Source organism: Mastomys coucha, unplaced genomic scaffold (genome assembly GCF_008632895.1).
Source record: "Mastomys coucha isolate ucsf_1 unplaced genomic scaffold, UCSF_Mcou_1 pScaffold18, whole genome shotgun sequence".
Lineage (NCBI taxonomy): Eukaryota > Metazoa > Chordata > Mammalia > Rodentia > Muridae > Mastomys > Mastomys coucha.
In genome coordinates this window covers 70,924,813-70,932,217 of record NW_022196900.1, presented here as the reverse complement: position 1 = coordinate 70,932,217, position 7,405 = coordinate 70,924,813, and the positions used below count along the sequence as shown (strand labels likewise).

General features: G+C 44.5%; 1 protein-coding gene across 2 annotated transcripts in view; it reads right to left on the bottom strand.

Annotated features, from left to right (window-relative positions):
* Positions 1–764: 764 nt before the first annotated feature.
* The window catches only part of LOC116096412 (BEN domain-containing protein 5), a 1,197,642-nt gene continuing 1,191,001 nt past the window's right edge, over positions 765–7,405 (bottom strand). Inside the window, exons 14-15 of one of the 2 annotated variants that reach the window (XR_004120993.1) lie at positions 6,534–6,688; positions 765–1,062 (exon numbers count right to left, since the gene is read on the bottom strand). The gene's annotated coding sequence lies outside the window, so the exon portion shown is untranslated. The remainder of the gene's footprint in view (positions 1,063–6,533; positions 6,689–7,405) is intronic. The other variant, XR_004120994.1, reaches the window with a different exon arrangement.

Here is a 7,405-nt window from a genome sequence, read left to right as displayed (position 1 = left end):
TACCATGCACAGGGAAGAGATAATGAACACTTTATACTTGGAACCCTGAAATTTTATTTCTTTCTAAATTAATATGTGTGCTTCATTCCCTAATCATTTCATCCAAGCTGTACAGACAAGTATAGCTTAGTTGGGGGAATGTAGGAAGAAAACAAGGACCAAGTGTAGACCAAGTTAGGGGAATAGTTAGGTCAAAGCAGATAGCTTAATCCCTCTTTTGAAAGGCACTGTCTTGCCTTGGATGAATAATTTTATAACTCCCATTTTATAACTTCCTTGAGAATAAAAACAGGATGGTTCTAATATAGTCAAAAAGAGGACAGAAAGGCTGAGGAGTGCAGTGCTTGCTGTGCAGGCAAGAGGACTTGATACCCAGAACACACATAAGAGATGGCCATGGTATTACAAATCTGTAACCCAGAGATGGGAGGGGCAGGGCTGGAAAAGGCAGATCCTAGAGCCTCATGGTGAGCTAGTCTTGCTAAAGCAGTCAACTCTTGGTTCATTGAAAGACCCAATCTCAAAATGTAAGATGGAGAGAAAGAAAGGATGATACCTGAAGTTGACTGCCTCGCCTCCATCTGCACGTGCAAACGCAGATATACACACTTATGCAAGCACACACACACACACACACACACACACACACACACACACACAGACACATGCGCTAATGAAGACAAAACAAGGAGAGAGATGTTTTAATGAAGTAAGTGACAAACAATAGGTTTCTCCATCAACAAAATGAACCAAATGAAGCTAAATCAGAAATATTAAGGCAGGTTTATTGAGAGGCAGATGTCAGGTGACTTCACTGATTTCTCAGGTTGAGGTCATAGAAGTCAAGCAAGGAGGTGATGATTTGTGAGCTAGGAGCTGGATTATGTCCTTATAAGGCAGAAAAGCTGAGCCCCTGGGTGGGTACTCATGGGTGGATATCCCAAAACACAGAAGAGAGAGATGATGTGTTAGCTTGGAGTTTTTTCCTTGTGGATGAGATTGAGGGAAGACAAGCAGACAGGGTTTCTTGGCTTGTGCAGAGGATGAGCAGGGGCTTCCAACCTAACAATAAAATCAGAGGTTAGGGTCTAGGGAGGTGTTTGAGAGGCCCCTGCCTTAGTTACTTTCTTACTACTGTGACAAAACACCATGACCAAGGAAACCTATAAAAGAAGCATTTATTTAAGGCTTACAAATTCAAAGAATAGTAGAGTTCATGACTGTTATGGCAGGAAGCATGACAGCAGGCAGCAAGGTATGGCTCTGGAATAATAACTGAAGGCATATGTGTTAAGACAACAATCATACGAAGCAGAGGGAGAGAGGAGGGAGCAGGAGAGGGAGCAGGAGAGGGAGAGGGAGAGGGAGAGGGAGCAGGAGAGGAAGGGGGAGCAGGAGAGGAAGGAGAGGAGGGAGAGGGAGAGGAGGGAGAGGAGGGAGAGGAGGGAGAGGGAGAGGGAGCAGGAGAGGGAGAGGGAGAGGGAGATGGATAATTAATTGGCAATGGTTTGAGCTTTTGAAACTTTCTCAAAAAAGGCCACATCTCCTAATCTTTTCCTAACGGTCCATCAACTGACAACCAAATATTCAAATATATGAGCCTATGAGGGCCATTCTCATGCAAACCACCACACCTCCCATGTAAGAAAGGATGGAGGGGTCAGTTGAGAGAAAGCAAGGCACACTGAGATCCAAAACAGTCATATAGAATCTGAGTAAGAAATAGGAGGGCAAAGCCCTGTACCCCTGATGACACTCTGTAATTGTTAGTTTATGTTTTAGCCGGCCTGGTGGCCTCTGAGATTGCTGAAACTGATGGCCAGATCTTATATGTTATTTTCCTTGTATATCTCTATTGTGTTGCTGAAGGGTTTTGGTTTTGATGGAATTTGAAACTTATTTAATTTAGATAGATTTCTTTATTTGTGTGAGTGTTCTAATATGTGTACATTCATGTGAGGGCAAGCACATACATATATGTGATCATGTGTGTGGAGACCAAAGGTCTTATTTTTTTGAGTCAAGGTCTCTCACTGAACCTGGAGCTGGCCAGTTGGCAGATATCTGGGTAGCAAGCCCCAGGGGTCCTCTTGTTTCTACTTCCCAGCCCTGGGATTTCAAATTTACACTACCAAGCTCAGTTTTGTTTAAGTACTGGAGATCTAAACTTGGTTCTCAAGCTTGTGCAGCAAGCAGTTTTCAGACTGTGCTATCTCCTTAGCCCCAGGAGGTCCCTTTAGAAAAACAATAAGGAACATTGCCACAGGCTGGCGATCTGGGCCTCCCTCAACCCACGGGAGAAACAGGGTCCTAGTCAGGTCAACAAGGCGTAGGCGAAGAAATGATGGCAGAGACGACACATGAAGTACAGGATCTGAATGTATTTCTTAAAAATGGCATCAGACTTTTACAGTCATTGTAAAAGAGAGATAGAAAATCTGGCAGCTCAGCAGTTAAGGTACATCTGAGGCCATCTAAAACACACTGGGTCTAAAGCAGTAGCTATCTACTCTGGATTGGTGCTGTATCCCCCGGGCCCAATCGCTCTGGGCCCGGGGGACTGCAGACTACATGAATCTGAGTCCTAATGCATCTAAGTTCTAGTGCGAGTCCCACATGCGAATCCTCCAGTGCAAGTCCAAGTCCTCCTATACAAAGTGAAAAGCAGGCTTAAGTAGCATACAGCAAGCAGGGCAGATGACAAGAGTCACGTAGGCAGGTGACACATCAAGGTCAGTGATCTTACTGACCAAGATCAAGTATCCAGTTGTGAAGCAGGCCGGCAGAATCTGGGGCTAATTTGGCATTCCTATGCTAATTCTCTGGTTCTGCTAGAGGAAAGGAGTTGGGAGTTCCGACCTAACATTTCTAGCTAATGTCCTTGAGTGGAAGCCCTCCATTACTCTCTAGTGTGTAAAACAGTTCTTTCTTCTGTGAGATTGCCCTAAAGAATGTGCTTGACCTCTGTTGCTAGCTCTGGCAAGGCAGATTCCTTGAGAGAAATTCCAAGCTATGGACAGCTTGGTATTAAACCAGAATAGTTGGAAACATTGTGCTGGCCAGGAAACAATGCCCAATCTTAACCATTTACGAATCATTTCTTGGGGTACCTTTATGCCTAAATATGAGGGCATGTTGGCGATTGGAAAGACTAATCTGGAACACGTCTGAGTTAGGAGATACCAGCAACTGTCTGAATATCCAGGAGGCACAGAACTCCTTTTGGCTCCTTATTGCCTCTTATCCTTAATCAAGCTTTTACCCCTGATATTTTGGATATGACTGGAGTAGAGAATGTGTGTGGCAGAACATATTAATAGAAAATTGACTCTAAAAGTGGATACTGTATTTATAACAAGGAACTAAATCACAGATTCATTTTTCAATCTTGAAGTCCAGGAAAAATGTATTAATTTTCTGAGATATCAGTTGAATACATTTCTTCTCATAGTTCCTAGATTTATTCTTTGACTGTATCTCTATTGACCATTTTTGTAAGCACATTTTCTTTTTCTTTTTTTCTAGAGCTCTGTCTTTGTTTCCATTTGCTTTGTTTGGTTCTGTTGAGGTGGTGTGTCCTGATGAAGCCCATACTGCCCTTGAACTTGTGATTCTCCTGCCTCACTTTCCAAGCTCTGGAATTCAAAGCCTGCTATCGTACCCGGCTCTCCTTTTATTTTAAAATAAGAGAAATATGCCTGACCTTTCTTCTAGCATGATGATCAAGATTAAGATCTTATGTTGTAGCATTCAGAAAACTTGATTTTAGCTTTGCCATTCCTTATTGGTCAAACACCATGTTTTTCACACTGTTGTCTTTTCCAACTTCTATTGAGTTTTGCTTACTATGAAATGTCAGGGCATTCTGTCATCTGAGTGCAGAGCTAACCTTACATGGTCTGAATTGGCTACACTACCTAAGCAATCCACTTCCCAGCCTCTTTGTTGTAGGACTTTCCCTGTCTGTGGGTCACAATGCTGGGCCAACTAATACAGTGGGTGCCTCTATACTTGTGGAAGCTACTTCTCCGTTCAAGATGGCTTGCAACAGCTGAGTTTTACATGGCAGGTGACTGTAAATCACACGGACCTAGCATATTAAGCCTTGTCTTCAATTCAACTTCCCCTCTGCTGGATCCCAAAGGAGTTCAGGGTCACTCCATTGTCACCATGTGAGAAAGAGGCTGAAGGGAAGTTAGCTAGACAAGAATCTGTAGAGGACTGCCATCCCAACATTGTCTTTTACAGTTTTTACAAACAGTATCAGGGGATGACACCTTGTGGAGAAGGCTAGAGCAGGTCAGGGGCCCTGGGACTCCTTGAATATATAGTAAATCTGTTGATCTGTTCTGTAGTGGGTACCTCCACTTAGCAGGAACTCTAACAGTAACTAAATGGATAAATATGAAAGCCAGGAAAGGTAGAAGGAAAGGAGAGAGCTGAACAATAACACTAGTGCCTATAAAGAAGCCTCAGGCTGCCGCTGGCAGTTTGACGAAGCACCCTCAGCACCCGCCTGACCTCGGCCAGGCAATGCGTTCCACTCATAGCTGGTGCTTCGGGCCCCCTGGATAAGCTGCCTGTGTTCCTCCCCCCTGCTTCACCTCTAGCTGCTCTAGCTACACAAAGGGCTATATTCTCATCACCATGGTGGGAAGGTTGCCAATCACCCAGCCTCCCCATGTGCATCTTTGATTTGCAACATTTAAAGGGCATGAAGAGAGGCATTCAAAAGCAAGCTTTTAAAGTTGAAGTTACCCTAGTGTGAGTCCCAACTGCAACATCCTTGCTGGCAGTAACTGCTGAGCACAGCTGGGCGGGTGGCAGCCGCTTGCCCTATAAAATGTTTGATACTCTGCCAATAAACTGTAAAGAGGAGAAGAAAGCCCATGTCTACTTTGCAGTTACAGGGCAGCTTTGGAATGGACTTACTGAAGCAAAGCATAACCCTTGCTCTGACTGTCCGATTACAGTACTCCAGCCCTGCTGCTGCAGGGGTGGGGGTATATAGTTTTCAAACCACAATCTCACTCTCAAGTCTCCACTTTGCAACCCTGGAATTTAAGAGCCTGTCCCCCTACCTCTCCCTCTCTACCAGTTTTGATGGTTAAATGTGTCCTTGGGACTCACTTGAACCATCTTGCCACAGGGCCAATGACTTGTGGTCTTGTTTGCCAATCTCTGCTATTCTCATGCCAAGAATAATAGTAACTGTATCTTTTCCTTCCCCTGTAGTCACTATTTACAGGTGGCCCTCCTGTTCCTAGCCCTTCAAACTTTTCCCTAGTCAGACTTCAGTGTCTGGGTCATCTACTAAAAACAAAGTTACTGCGACTTGGACCAAAGACTTGGACTAGGCTTGCTGAATAGTCCACTTGCTTGGAATCCCATGGGGGAACCTATGGCAAGAAGCTTGCAATTTCAAGGTAAGCCTGACCTAGCTTCATAGTACAAGCCAGTCTCTAGAACATAGACAACCAACAGAAAGCTTATCAAAGGTGAATGCTCTTTCAAATTCCATATCCCTTTTTAAATAAATGAAAGTCAAACATGCTTGTGTTCATCTGTCTCTCTTCCTTCCTCTATCTCTTTGTGTCTCCCTGTCTCTCTCTCTCCCACCTCAACACCCCCCAGACCATGTGCATGTACGTGTGTCCATACAGCAGAGATCAGCCTTGGGTATAATTTCTCACACTCCATCCACCTTTTATTTGTGAGGGAGACTGAAACCAGGGTTTCTCACTGGCCGGGAAATCCCCTGCAAAGGGAGATCTGACAGGTCTTTATATATACACAGTTATTGGAGGATTTGCTTTCCTAGAGTTTGTGGTTTTGTTTAGGTCTCTAGACCTTCAGTTATTAACAAGGGCAAATAGTTTACTAGAGAGATGATCCTAGGTAATACAAATCAGAGAAGAACGTGGATTAATCATGGATTTGTCATCAAGCCGGTTTGTCCATGGACAGCTGGAACTTTGCCTCACTGAGAAATGTTGAGAGCTAATGTAAAATATACACCTGTTACCCAAAGATCAAGGAATCCAGGGCCTTTATCCACCCATCCTTATCAGCCATTGCTAAGTATTAGTCTTGGCCCTTAGTCAAACAAGAGATTAGCTCTGGAAGGGATTGACCAATGGCTGTAAAGCAGAGTATAAAGGCAATAGATGGTGGTGGTCTCTTCATTTAGGCCAGGCCAGTGCTCTAAACAGGGTATAAAGAAGTAGATGGTCAAGGAAATAGAATAAAAAAGAAAAATGACAGGTGTCATGTTGACTGGCTGGCTAATCTCAGAACAACTTCAGAATACCTGTGCTAGGGGAGGAAGAATACAGAACAGTAGGGCTTTTTTTTGCCCTAGAGAAGTTTTCAATTCTAGGGATCCCTTACCTCTCATAAACATCTACAGGTAAAAGATTGAATTCTGGATAAAATGGTTTTCTACGAAAACTGTACCCCTTCCTCAGGAAGTTGCCACTCTTGAAGGAGGTGCCACGGAGTAAATACACGAGAAAGGAGAAATCTTAGCATACCTGCTGAGATTGGGTTTGGCTGCTGCTCTGCTCAGGAGGCGCTTTTCCTAAAGAGAATATCTTCAGTACTCATTCTAATTAAACTCTTGACTGCTTGAGCTATGACTGTGTCCCAGGTGAATTCCTCTCTATTGGGAGGACAGGAATGGAAGTTGCTGGTTGGGTAGAGACAAGAGGAAACTGTGAGATAACACTTCCATCCCACCCCCCCACTCCAGCATCATCTGGGCAGTGTGCTCCCAACGGTCCAGAAGGCAGAGGATCATGGGTGCTGGCTGTTAGCAGTCTGGCTGGTGAGCCTAGGTATAATGTCATGATACAGGGCTGAAATACTAGTCCCATGGGATACAGTAGTCCATGGGGGCCTGGATGGTCCAAAGACTGAGACAATCTGTCCAGACAGGACAGATTGTCCCCCAGTGTCTGTGGACATGGGCATGAGTAAAGCAGGAAGTCGAGGCTCAGGACAGAAGTCCTTTGGAATGGGGCTCTAAGGGAGGGAAGTCGAGACACAAATCCCATTGTTCTAGGAAAGTGAGTCCATGAAGCAAATTTCACCCTGTAGGCATTTCAGGAATGAGGGGACCATTTGGACATAACATTACATGATGCTTCTGAAACCTCCCTTTCAGCAAAGTAATCCCATGAATCCATGCAGGAAAGAATAATTCAGTGTCCCCCAAATCCTGTCTTGTCACTGTTAGGTGAAATACTGGCTTATGAGCTATCTGAGTACGTGTAATGCAGTTAGGCTACACATTCAGATAGCTCTCCACCCCCTTCTCTTCCCCTCCCCATCCCCATTCCTGCCCCCGCTCCTCTCTCTGTCTCTGTCTGTCTGTCTGTCTGTCCATCTCTCTCTCTCTCTCTCT